Genomic DNA, 14803 nt, shown 5'->3' with positions numbered 1-14803 from the left:
ATGCATGTGTGGTGGAAATGCCCTCTGGTATTCAGTTTTTGGAAAGCTACATTCACACTTATCTCTTCTATTGTACAGCTCGCTGTGTCCCCATCCCCTGCACTGGCATTATGTTTTATTGGTCTGGCTGACATTCCTGCAGATCTACGTTGTGTTGTTGGCCATGTCATCCTAGCTGCTAGATTATTGATAGGTAAATCCTGGAAATCCCATGATCCACTTATGTTAGCGGAGCTAATTCATTTAGTGCAATTTGATTTTGTTATGGAGAAGATGGTAGCTGTACGACTGAACAAATTAATTGCTTTCGAGCACATTGGGCTTTATGGTCTGAATACAGATCGTCCGGAACTTCCTCCCACGTAATATAAGCCCTGGTGTCTGCGGGTGGTACTATTGGGGTTACGTGTTCATTTTTAATCCTCTAATTTGAACTTCTGTATAGTTGGATAGCCTTGTATACTTTTTTTTTTTTTTTTCTCAGGGGGTATAGGTGTACTTGCCTGTTAGTTTGCGGGAAGGTGCTGCAGTCTTTGCATGAGTGGGCACATACTATGGAGTGGGATTTACATGTCTTTAACACAGGTGATAAGCTGGTTCTTTCTAGATGTTTTCTTTTGCAGCCGGGAAATTTGGTTCTATCTTTGCTTGATGTTTTTGATGCACTTGTACTCTATACAAGCATAATAATCCTTCATGATTGTACGTTAATTGATGACAATGTATAGTATTGTTAATACTGAGATGGATTATTGAGTGTACTTGTTCTTCTTTTTCTTTTTGTTTTATTGAAAAATGTAATAATAAAAATTAAATTTATAAAAAATTACTATATTCCTTTGACCATGAAGTGACCTACAATTAGGTCAGATGTTATTATTAGGCCAGGATCACACACACAGTTTTGATGCAGTGTTTTACTTAGTTTTTGGAGAAAAAACAGTAGTGGATGCAAAAGGAAGTAAGGATATAAAGAAAAGACTGATGCATGTTCACTCATGTGTTTGGCTTGAAAAACAGAGCCAAAAACTGCAACAAATACTGCAACAAAACTGTGTGTGTGAGATCTAGGCCTATAAGGGTATTCCCAGAATCATAAATTGCCATTTATGAGAATGACAGAAACAGCCACGCGCTTTACTCAGCTGTTTACGTCAATCCTATGGACTATGAATCTGGGAAAACCCATTTAAAGGGATTATCTGAGATTAGAAAAAAGGGTCCTTTTTTTCTGGAAATAGCACTACTCTCATCCATGGAATGTGTCTGGTATTGCAGCCAAGTTCCATTTAACTGAATGCAATTGATTTGCAGTACTAGACACAGCCACTGAACAAGAGTGGCGCTGTACTTTAATTCTAGTCTTACGTAGTGGATAAGCACACTAGAGTATCCATATATTAACGTTTTTCATTTTGAACAATAAAGGATTATCTTGGACACCAAGTCCTACCAAAAAAAAAAATAGATTATACCTTAAGCAAATAAATTTCTTGAATAAAGCCTTATAGAGGTAATATGTTTTTGTTTTTTAAAAACTTTTTTTCACCTTCTTGCATATTACTATATGGTACATGTTAACCTTTTATTTATTGTGTATATATAATTTTGGGAAAATTTAGGATTATATTTATCCTTACTAAAGTAAAAAATGATGCAGGGAAAATGTCACACTATTTTAGGCGCTACTGACCTTGTCAGAAGGGTGGGCACCAGTAAGCTATCAACCTCAAATTAGAATCTACAGGCCTACATCTAACTCAACCCTTAACCTTGCACTTTAGTTATTTTAATTATATTTTAATAAATTTGATTTTCCCAGATCCTTTTATAATCTATTTTGAGAATTCATTATTTCCAAGTTACATACAGTAAGATTGCATGTAAAGGTCACTGATACAAAAATTCAGCCACCCGAGGAATTTTCAACAAACATTTAATTTACAATTACAATAAGGTCTGCGAGACACCTGCACATCTAGGCTCTTAATAGCCACCATAGACCTGTCATACAGCGCCACTGCTGTATGTGCGATGACATTACAGCCATATGTAAACATTAGCATAGCTTCAGCCAAGCTTGAACAATATGCAATCATGTACAATAAAAAAGAATGTTTCAAGAAAAATGTTTTTTTTTAGTTTTTTTTTTAAATACAACTTAAAGGTAATTTATACAATTTCTCATCATACAGGTGATACTTCAAGTGGCTATATTTAAACGCTGAGTAGGTTCATCAGCTATTTATGAAAAGTAATTTTCATTGAAGCTAACCTTTAAATGCTAAAGTCAAAACCATTCTATGACCAATTAGATTTTTAGGATCACATTTGAAAAATCCTGAGATTAAAGGGGAGGTCCACCTTAGCAAACAATTTTTGAAATTGCTTGAATGCCTGAGAAAAAAAAAAACAACTTTGCAAACCATCCTCATGAAAAATCTCATACTGTCTTGTGTCTACAGGTCGTATCCCCAGTCATCTGTCTCGTACTTCCTGCTAACCTACTAAATGAATGTTAGCAATGAAGGGAGTATGATCGCCGGATCAGAGTACACAGGTTTTGTCGTTGTCTGTTAGGGTATGTTCACACGACAGCGCAAAATACGTCTGAAATTACGGAGCTGTTTTCAGGTGAAAACAGCTCCTGAATTTCTGACGTAATTGCTCGTACTCGAGTTTTTCGCGGCGTCCTTTACGGACATAATTAGAGCTATTTTTCAATGGAGTCAATGAAAAATGGCTCCAATTACGTCCCAAGAAGTGTCCTGCACTTCTTTTGACGAGCCGTCTTTTTTACGCGCCGTCTTTTGACAGCGACGCGTAAAATGACAGGTTCGTCGGCACAACACATCGTAAAACCCATTGAAAGTAATTGGCAGATGTTTGTCGGCGTAATGGAGCCGTTTTTTCAGACGTAATTCGGGGCGTTAAAACGCCCAAATTACGTCTGAAACTTGGTCGTGTGAACACACCCTAACTGTGGAGACATATTTCTTTATACGAGCTGTAAACACAAACAATTTTTAATGAAGATTATTTGCAAAGTTGGTTCATTTTCATTTCAGATGCATTGGAGAAATGAAGAAGATTCCTTTAAATCTATAAGTTACAGTGCCTGTGTAAACAATGAAGGCTGCATCGCTGGTTAAAGCATAACGACCCGATCCTTATGCTGATCATTGGGCTCCAACTCCCACTGATCAAACATTGATGGCCATCAATGTTTTACTCCTGGAAAACCCCTTTAACTCCTTAACGCCGAAGGACGGATATATCCGTCCTCAGCAGCTGCTAGTTCGCGCAGGAGGACGGATATATCCGTCCTGTTATGGCGCGGGTACGGACACTGTACCCACGCGATCAGCGGCAGGAGAACGGCTGTTATACACAGCCTGGCTCCTGCTGCAACTGCCGGAATCGAAGCGCGTTCCGATTCCGGCAGTTTAACCCATTAAATGCCGCTGTCAATAGTGACAGCGACATCTAATGTGTTTGACAGAGGGAGGGAGCTCCCTCTGTCACCCCATCGGCGCCCCCGCAAACAAATCGCGGGTCGCCGTCGGGTTTCCATGACAGCCGGGGGTCTAACAAAGACCCCCAGGTCTGCCTTCAGCATCTGCCTGTTAGGCGATGCCGGAGGCATGACCTATTAGATTGCCTGTCAGTTTTACGAAGTATACCAAAGCATTATATATGCGATCAACAGATCGCATAGTGAAGTCCCCTGGTGGGACTTAAAAAAAAAATGTCAATCAGTTAAATAAAGTTTGTGAAAAAAATAAAAAATAATTACAGTTAAAATCAAATAAAACTAATTTTTTTGCCCAAAAAGTGGTTTTATTTAGTAAAAGTGTCAAAACAAATCACACATACACATATATGGTATCCCCGCGATCATAACAACTTGACCAATAAAATGAACACATTAATTAAACCGCCGGATGAACGGCATCCAAAGAAAACGCAAAAAACAACGGCAAAATTTTCTCTTTTCTCCCATTCCCCCCATAAAAAATAAAATAAAAGTTCATCTATAAGTCCTATGTACCCCAACATAGTACTAATGAAAACTACACATTGTCCCACAAAAATCAAGCCCACATACAGCCACATCGACGAAAAAATTAAAAAATTACGGCTTTTGGAACGCGCCGATGCAAAAACAAGTAATTTTTTTCGAAAAGGATTTTTTTATTGTGCAAACGTAGAAAAAACATATAAAACCTTTACATATTTGGTATCCCCGTAATCATGCCGACCCATAGAATAAAGTTAACATGTTATTTACGCTGCATAGTAAACTGCGTAAATTTATAACGTGAAAATCAATGCTGGAATAGCTGCTTATTTTCAATTCTCTCCTAAAATAAAGTTAATAAAAGTTAATCAATGTGTAGTAAGCATCTAAAAATGGTACAAAATACAACTCGTCCCGCAAAAAACAAGCCCTTATACGGAATAAAAAAAAAGTTACGACTCTTGGAATGCGACCGTGAAAAAACAAAAAATAATCCTTGGTCATTAACATGCAAAATGGCCCGGTCATTAAGGGGTTAAGCCCATCTTTGTTGTGATGGGATTGATATTTAGAATAATAATAGCTATTTTGCAAAGTTTATGGTGTAACCAAGGTACATTAAAATATCTCATATGTCTTTGACTCACATTTACAGTATCTTTCTTTGTTTATCTAAAGGCCCTTTTGCCCGGGTCAATGATCGGGCAAATAAGCATTGATATGAACGATCATTCCAGATCATAGGTCTGTGCAGACAGAGCACCGGTCAGACGATGAACGAGCAAACACTCGTTTATCGGCTGATCTGCTAGTTTATGCAGCAATAAATATGTGTGTAAACAGGGAGATGTGCTGCCGACATGACGGAAATGTATGGGGACGAACGATCATAGTAACCATCACTCGTCCCATACATGACCAAGTATTGCCCCTTGTGAAAGGAGCAAACGAGCACCGATCAACGAACTTCCGCATTGATCGGCACTCGTTTTCATGGCCCATGTCGGGCCGTGCAGAGTTAAGTATATTGTCAAAGACAATGTGGAACAAACTACATTTAAAAGAAAAGGAGATTAAGATAAAACTGGAAAAACAAAGTGTAAACTTCAAGTGTTATAAATAACTCATTGTATTATTGAAGGCTGCAGAATTATTACTTGTCCCCCAGAATGTCCACCCTCTGGATTTGTATCTTATGTGCTTCTTAAGCTTTTCTAGTATAGTGTTCCTTCAAATTGAATATTGATTGGGAAAAGACGCTAAATAATCCTCCCTTTAGATAGGAAATCAATTAATGGCTGATCAACTAAGTGAATCCCCCACAGGCCCAGTCAATTGTTTAACTGGAGTAAATCAATGATACCATTAGTTCCCACAGAAAACAAAAGGATTCACATACGTGGCAGCTCCCTGAGATGATACTGCAGGTCTGTTTTCACTTCTGTAGCTATTGCTATAAATAATTAAATGGTTCTGGAATTGTGAAATGTCCCATATCAATATAGTACATTACTGTAGCATTTTACTGCATTGCCCATCATGCAATGCCATCTTCATTTGGTACCATTGTTTTCTAGGATGATGAACTATATAGGGACATTTATTAAGGGCATATACCGCATTACAGATAGGAAGCCCTATAATAAAAATGAAAATGGCCTTTCTTGTTCTCCCTCCCATCCCTATTCATTGTCCATGATAAGTGTGACATAACCCTCAGTCCAATTCTCTCCACCTTTGTTGGCTAATTGTATGGCACTTGTGGAGGCGGGTGGTACTTTTTCCGCAGACACAATATCGGAAATGGGATCTGCATCTATGAATATGTGAACCTGCATGCTTACATTTCCTTCTGTAATCGGTTTACGGTTCCTAAAGGGTAACTAAGCTAAACTGTGCCGCTTCATTTATGATCAGCTTTTCTCAGAAAGCCAAGCGAGCACTCTTCAGGCTGAATATAAAGGGTATATGTCCATACACTGCTCGCCCGGCTTTCTGAGAAAAGTCAATAAAAAACGTAGTGGAACAGCACTCACCTGAGCACTTTGTAATAGTGATCGTGGGGGTCTCAGTTCCCGGACCCCCAATGATGAAAACTTCTGACGTGTCTTTATGACATGTCAAAAGTTTTTTAAAGGTTTAGTTAGATTTGAACATGTAAACTACTCGAAACTTCCTAATGGTGAACCTTACAATATAATACGCTTGTACTAAGATCAGGCTTAGTCACCATAGACATCTTGTACTTGTATATTTCACGTTATCCAAACACATATTCACATTTCACCTTAACAATTTAATTATTGCCTCACTACGTACCGGCGGCCATAACTTTTTTATTTTTCCCCATTTACATGGATATTTGATGCTTGTTTTTTGTGGGATGAGTTGTATTATTCATTAGCACCTTTTGTGGTGTATATATACAGTGGATATAAAAAGTCTACACACCCCTGTTCAAATTCCATGTTTTTATCATGTTACAAGATCAGTCCAAGATGAATAATTTCAGAGCTTTTTCCACCTTTAATGTCACCTATAATTTGTACAATTGTGGTTGTAAATAAATATAAATATGCACACCCTTAAACTAATACTAAACTAATACTTTGTTGAATTACCCTTTGACTTTATTATTGCATTGTCTTTTTGGGTAGTTTATCAGCATGGCACATCTTGACTTTATTATTGCATTGTCTTTTTGGGTAGAAGTCTATCAGCATGGCACATCTTGACTTGGCAATTGTTGCCCACTCATCCTTGCAAAAGCGCTCCAAAAATGTCAGATTGCGAGGGCATCTCCTGTGTACAGCCCTCTTCAGGTAACACCACAGATTTTCAATGGGATTCAGGTCTGTGCTCTGGCTGGGCCATGTCAAAACTTTGATCTTCTTCTGGTGAAGCCATTCTTTGGTTGATTGGAGGTATGCTTTGCGTCATTGTCATGCTAAAAGGTGAAATTCCTCTTTATCTTCATCTTTTTAGCAGAGTCCTGCAGGTTTTGTGCTAATATTGACTGATATTTGGAACTGTTCATAATTCCCTCCACCTTGACTAAAGCCCCAGTTCCAGCTGCAGAAAAACTGCCCTAAAGTATAATGCTGCCCCCACCATGCTTCACTGTGGGTATGGTGTTCTTTTGGTGATGTGCAGTGTTGGCTTTGCGCCAAACATACCTTTTGGAATTATGGCCAAAAACTTCAACCTTGGTCTCATCAGACCATAACTCGTTTTCCCACATGCTTTTGGCAGACTTGATGTAGGTCTTTGCAAAACATAGCCGGGCTTGGATGTTTTTCTTTGTTAGAAAAGGCTTTCGTCTTGCCACCCTACCCCACAGCCCAGACATATGAATAATACGGGATATTATTGTAACATGCACTACACAACTAGTACCTGCCAGAAAGTCCTGCATCTCCTTTAATGTTGCTATAGGCCTCCTGGTAGCCTCTCGGACCAATTTTCATCTTGTCTTTTCATCAAGTTTTGAGGGACGTCCAGTTCTTGGTAATGTCACTGTTGTGCCAAATGTAATCCACTTCTTGATGGCCGTCTTCACTGTGTTCCATGGTATATCTAATGCCTTTGAAATTCTTGGTACCCTTCTCCTGACTGATGCCTTTCAACAATCAGATCCCTTTGATGTGTTGTAAGCTCTTTACGGACCATGGCTTTTGCTGTCACATGCAACAAAGAAAATTCAGGAAAATCCTAATAGAAAAGCTGAACTTTATATGGGGTTATTCAGAATCACTTTAAATAATGGCAGCTATGTACTGACTACTATTTACATGAGTTTAAATGTGATTGGCTAATTCTGAACACAACCACATTCCCAATTATAAGAGGGTGTCCACACTTATGCAACCACATTATTGTAGTTTTGTTATTTTTATTTTTCCCCTCTAAATTATTTCAGTTTGTTTTCCAATGGAATTGTACAGATTATGGGTCGCATTAAAGGTGGAAAAAGTTCTGAAATGATTCATCTTGTACTGATTTTTTGACATGACAAAAACCTGGCATTTTAACAGGGGTGTGTAGATATGTGTGTATATAGAGAAAATAGAAAACAGCAGCACTCACAAAACAAAGTTGTATGGGTGCCAAGCAAGTCGTCCTGATCCAAGGACTAAACAATGTAGAAAAGTAGAAAAATCTGCATGCTTGATAAAGGTCCTAAAGGTCCTATTGTTGGACAGAAACGTTGCTTTTGTTGACTGAACAAAACCACAATTTTTTCACAAATTGGAGTGCTGCAAGATTTTTCTACTTTTATATATATATATATATATATATATATATATATATATATATATAAATAGGAAATCCCACAGCACTCCGATGTAGTAAGAAAAAGTGGTTTATTCAGTCAGCAAACGCTGCAACATTTCCGTCCTGCTATAGGAGTATGGAAACGTAGCAGTATGTGCTGACTGAATGAACGTTGTGGGATTTCTTCTATATTTACCTATATCCCTTGGATCGGGATTACCTGCCTGCATCCACAACCATCTTGGAATTGAATATTGAGTGCTGCTCATTTCTGTTTGTGTATCAGTAGATATATATATATATATCTTAGGCATTTTTATATGACAGCCCTGGGGGCCTTTCTTCGCCCCCTGGTTGCAATATTTAACCGTCGTGGTTGGAGGACAAAGTGAACCCCCACCATTTGTTTAAATGACTTAGATGCCAGAGTCACTATCGCCCGCAGCATCTAAAGGGTTAAATGTTCGAGATTCAGAGTTACTCTGCCGTTGCTGAAGATCAGAGTTACTCAGATCTTAGTCATTGCTGAAGGAGGCCGACTGTCACTCACTGTCAGTCAGCTATCAATCACAGCAATCCTCCCATCCATACTTTGCTGTACGTTTATGTGGCTGGTCGCTAACTACATATTTTCAGCACCATAAATGTAAGGCGCATGGCCTTTTGGGATTGAAGGTGTACTCTGTTAACCTTTGTTTAATGAAAAGTTATACAATTTTCCGATATACTTTCTTTATTAATAACCCACAATTTTCAAGATCTCTGCTTGCAGTAAATAATAATAGTTAATAAAAATCTGTCCTGGTCATATAATATAGGTGCTCCGCTCATTACAGTTACAGTATGTGTTTTAGACCTTTTTGTCCATTACATGATCAAGACACATTTTTATTACCTGAAGGCACACAATACAGATTCCTATTTCAATGACTGCTAGCAGAGATCTTAAAAACGGTGAGGAATTGATACAGAAAGTATATTGAAAAATGGTATCACTTTACATAATACAACAAATAAGCTTTATTTGCTGAAACTGTTAAAGCCCTTTAAGCCATTAATGACCACCCATTAGTGTTTTAATGGTGGCCACTAACGGCATTATTCCGATGCAATAGCCTCTTTACGGCGCTGAATAAAGAAAGAGAGCAGGGAGCCGTTAAATCTCTCAGCTACCGGAGGTAGCTGAGAGCAAGGAACAGCCCTGCTCGAACGGGTGAGCTTGATATCAGTATTGATCTCGCCCTTTTAGTCCCCTCAGATGCGGAGCTCAATAGCGAGTGCCACATCTGAGTGGTTTTGAAGAGAGGGAGGGGGCTCCCTCTCACCCCACCGACACCGGGCGATAAGATTGCAGGGTGTCGGAGTCTTCTATGGCAGCCGGGGTCCTAATAAAGACCCTCAAGTCTGCCTGTAGTGGATGCCTATGGCATGGCCTAGCAGATGCCTGTCCGTTTTAAACGGTCAGGCAGTAACACTGCAATACAGAAGTATTGCAGTGTATTATAAAAGCGATCGGATGATCGCAGAGTGACGTCCCCTAGTGGGACTAGTAAAAACGTAAAAAATAGTTTAACAAAGTTAATAATAAGTAAATAAGTGGAAAAAAAAACACCTTTTCACCTTACAAAATGCTTTATTATTAAAAAAATATACAAATAAAAAATTCACACATATTTGGTATCGCCGCGTCCGTAACAACCCCAACTATAAAGATATTACATTGTTTACCCACTTGGCGAACACAGTAAAAAAATAAAATAAAAAACAATGCAAAAATTGCTGTTTTCTGCGAAGTCTTAAAAAAAACTGAGAAAAACTGATCAAAAAGTCGCATGTACCTCAAAATGGTACCAATAAAAACTACACGTCGTCCCGCAAAAAAAGTCCTCATACAGCTGCATCGACAGAAAAATTAAAAAGTTATGGCTCTTCAAATTTGGAGACACAAAATCTATTAATTTTGAAAAAATAAGTGTTTTTACTGTGTAATAGTAGGAAAACATAAAAAAATCTATATAAATTTGGTATCGTTGAAATCGTAACAACCTGCTGAATAAAGTTATTGTGTCAATTATACCACACGATAAACGGCGTAAATTTAGGATGCAAAAAAGTGGGGCAAAATTGCTTGTTTTTTTCTATTCCCCGCCCCCCCCAAAAAAAAAGTTTAGCAATAAATTATATTTACCCCAAAATGGTGCTATTAAAATATACAACTTGTCTACAGCTATGTCGACGCAAAAATAAAAATGTTATAGTTCTTTGATTGAGATGATGGAAAAAACGTAAAAAATAGCTTGGTCAATAAGGCCTAAAATAGACTGGTCACTAAAGGGTTAATGTTGGCAAGCTTCAACTGCAGTACGGCTTTTCATAGAATGTGACAAAAAGGATGAGTCGATTTCTTTTTTATTATGGAGATGTCATAGTTTAGATCATGTATATCCCAATCATAAAGAAGAGTATAAACTTGATAAGTCAAGTGCTTCTAATAGCCAGAATTTTCCATTTCAAAGGAGCAAAGACACATGACATATGCCATGAAATGTATTTCTTGAAGTCACAGTGACCTGATGCATTAGATAGTAATGAATCAGATTTAGATGACACAGTAGATGCTACTGATCTAAGGAACTGTATACTGCCAAGTCAGACTACAGCGGGAGCGTTCCAAGCATGAGAGCCTCGTGTAATGCCAGTTCCATGCCAAGTAATGCCAATAATTCCCCTGGTTTCTGGCCTTTACTAGAAATTATTTTCCATCCACCAATGCTTCTGCTTATTTCTATTTATTGCCTTTCTTTTCACACATTTCTTCTATCCTCTGGCCTTCTGAGAGTCACTCCAATGACGACTGGGTATCAAGAAATGAATTATAGGGACTATGTAATGCTGCTACCCATTTGGGTACATTCTTTAGGTGAGCCATTTACCGCCAGTGGGACATATGCAATAATGCTTTAATGAAGTTGCTGTGTGCTGTGTCTTTTAATTGGATATGTAAAATGTTCTTTTATGTCCTTTTTTTTAGCTTCATGAAAGCTTGAGCGATAGATTTAACAAAAATAACAGCCTTGAAGGAACATTTGTAAACCTCTTACCCAAAGGATAAGCAGAACAAAACACAAAAGAGTAATTCTCCTCCATATTTAGCTTCTCTCTTTCATCCCTCACGCTCTTCTTACTGCCACTCTCCAACTTGTGTTGTATAGTATATAGTATGTGACAATAATCTGATAACAATTCCAGCTCCATTACTACATTTTCTACATTCATTTCTTTACAAGTCTATTTGGTCTAATAATATATATATAAACCAGGTTATCTAAATTAAAAAGGTTACCATAAAGAAGGCTTCCATGACAAAGGCAGAACTGCTACATCCCTACATCTTAACAGCATATTTTATATGGTTTCAGGGAGAAGGAATACTGTTTGGTTTGTGACTATGCCTCACGTTTTCATGAAATGTATTGCTGATTGGTTGCTGTCCATGGTGCTAGATCCTTTAAAGGCTATGTAAACCTTTGAATGGCATTTTTTATTTTTATTTTTAAATAAAAATGTCTTTCAGTTTGATTGGTACAACTTTATAAATAGTTTTATTAAAAATAATTTTAACTTTTTGAGATACAGATGCTCTGTATTCTCTATACAGGGCAGCTGTATCTTTCGCTATGACCTGAATCCGTCAGTCCCGTGGACCTGACGTGTTCAGTGTCAGTGGGTCCTGCGTGTCTCTGACATGCAGGATCCACCTGTAATATATCACATCTAAGTTATGAACTTAAATGTGATCGATTACTAGTGGATCCTGCGTGTCACAGACACGCAGGACCCGCTTTCTCTGAATCCGTCAGGTCCACTTTCACGGAGCAGACGGGAGCAGGATTTAGAGAACGATACAGCTGTCCTGTATAGGGAATATAGAGCAGCTGTATCTCAAAAAGTAAAAAGAATTTTTAATAAAAACTATTTATAAAGTTGCACAAATTACACTAATTGACCTTTTTTAATTAAAAAAAAAATGTCATTCAAAGGTTTACATAGCCTTTAAAGACTAAAACCCTAGGCTTCGTGGACATTAATTCGGGACTACTGAAAAGATAATTATTCTTTGTGGCCTTTTGCATATCTGAAAATCATAAGATACTAAAGATGGAGGTGGTCAAGCATTTGTATGAACAAAATGTATGTTTTATATAATATTGTATATTCCCTGTGAAAGTCCAGGCTGAACATATGCAGGATAATGGAACATTCTCTTAATTCTATATACTCATTCCAGATGGATATTTCCTTACATGCTATAAGGCACCATCTACTATATAGAAGCACATCATAAAAGCTTCACGACAGCCTGTTACAACAATAGACAAATCTTTTTTAGCTGTTTTTATAGAGTATATATGTCAGTACTAGAAATATTTGTAACATACTGTACATTGATTGTATTTACTGGCCGAAAAAAATGTAATAAATAATGTCATTCTCATACGTACATTCTACATATCCATATCCCATTCATCAGCCTGTTATAGATGTCATACGGATCTTTCCCTGTGCATAAGAGTTGAGTTATTCTCTTACAAGTAATTGTTAGGGTTTTGGACTGACAAGAACAAAGAACTGAACATATTTATTTCCTATATAATGATCAGAGAACGTGTTTATCTAATTTATCAAACACTTTATATACATATACATCTCTGTGTGTCAATTAAGTAGCTTGTTTGCCTTGAAGGCGCCCTGAAATTTCCTTCTAAAACTATTTTTAACTGACCCTGTTATATTGGCATAAACTGGACTTGTCCAATTACCAAGGAAGCCATTAAAATAAGTGCAAACCTTTTCAGACTGCATAAATTGGAGCTTGACAATCCTCCTGCCTGCTCCAGGATCGGTGGGACTATAACCCTGAAGGTTTCAGAAGTCACTTTCAGGCAGGACTGTTGCTATGGCGGGTGCAGAGATCGCAGTCACATCTAGGCCATTGTCCCCAGGGAGGCCCAAAGGTCCCTCTGCCACATAAGAATTTATAAATGGCATATGGTAGATAGGGGATCTGTCACAGAGTTTGCATTGGGGCACAGGAGCTACAAGTTATGCCTCTGTTTACAGGTACCAATGGTCAGCCCTCCACTGAGAATTCATGGTCTGTCTTTTCTGAGGGTCACATTGTTCTGGGTTATCAGAGCTAGGTGATCTGTTGTAATGTAATAGGGTCCACGGTCCCATATTTGATTAACAGTATAGCTTTAGGCCCGTTTGGGCATTTGGGTCCAAGAGGTTGACAGCAGAAAAGTGCTTATATCCATCTTTATACTATATGCAATGAGTCTGCCTACCAGCAGGAAGTTTTCGGCACCATTGACTAGAAGAGTGATTACTGGCTGATAATAGGAGTATATTATGCAGTATATTCTTCAGAAGCTCCATAAGGGTATGTTTATAGGCAAATCTGACAGGTATTCACTACAGGATCTGCGGCAGAAATCCGAGGCCGATACTCAGATGTGTCCCCCTGATGTGCAGTTTGATTTGATGTTGATACTCACAGATTATTTTCAGTTGCATTCAAACAGGGTTACAAAAAGACAATTTACATGCATTCAATGCGGATTGTCATCGAATTTGATGTCATCATAATATCCTGAATGTGTGAACGCTGTCTAAAGGTTCTGATGATCACTGATGAGGATGATAATCTTGAGCACAGAATTTATACAATCGCATAGTTATTTGAAATCAATTTCTCTGGTGAGGAGTAAATGCAATTTTTCATTATTCTTCACCGGTTAGGTAAGCTTTGGCGCTTTTGAGAAAGGTTGACCGGGCATGATAGAACTTGTAGATGAATAACAGCCGAACAACCTGATCTAGATGATTATTTTGCTATAATGATCTAATTACAACCTGAAGACAATTATTTCACTTTATGTTCAAACATTCAACTCATTACAGGATATTAGGCTACCATATTATATCACTTAGGTATAACACATTAGTCAAAGAGTTAAGATATCTCTTTTTCAAGGTAGATTTAATATAGAGCATGTACAAGAGCTGATATCTAATAAGCCACATTGATATTTTAGGCATAGGTATTCTTAATGATAAGGACTGGGAATTCTTACAGAGTTCCTATTCCTAGAGACTACATACCTGGCACCTATGTACAGCCGTATATATACCATGGATGCAGACCTCATAGCAGGTCCTTGGAGAGAGGGGGCCAAGCCCATGTTGTTATCATCCCCTCTGTTACTGGGTGGTGAGAAGTTGTCTATAGAAAGGGCATGGATGGAGAGACAAACACCAGGCCCATCTGTCCTAGATGGCAAAACCTGGCACAATTTTGAGGGTCCCATTTTAATCTTAGCTATGTGGCCATCCTCTCCATATATGCCACTGCATTTCTGGGCAATTTTTGCTGCAAAGGCTGAAATCTGCAGTGAAAACAGACTGTGCATGCTGCGGTGTGAAAATTCTGCACCGCAGCCTAAA

At 38.1% G+C, this 14803-nt stretch overlaps 1 protein-coding gene across 3 annotated transcripts in view; it reads left to right on the top strand.

The window, feature by feature from the left end:
• SPHKAP (SPHK1 interactor, AKAP domain containing) overlaps positions 1 to 14803 on the top strand; it is a 295658-nt gene that overhangs the window by 93780 nt on the left and 187075 nt on the right. The window lies entirely within an intron of this gene.

Source organism: Rhinoderma darwinii, chromosome 4, assembly GCF_050947455.1.
Source record: "Rhinoderma darwinii isolate aRhiDar2 chromosome 4, aRhiDar2.hap1, whole genome shotgun sequence".
NCBI lineage: Eukaryota > Metazoa > Chordata > Amphibia > Anura > Rhinodermatidae > Rhinoderma > Rhinoderma darwinii.
This window is presented reverse-complemented; position numbering and strand designations above follow the sequence as displayed.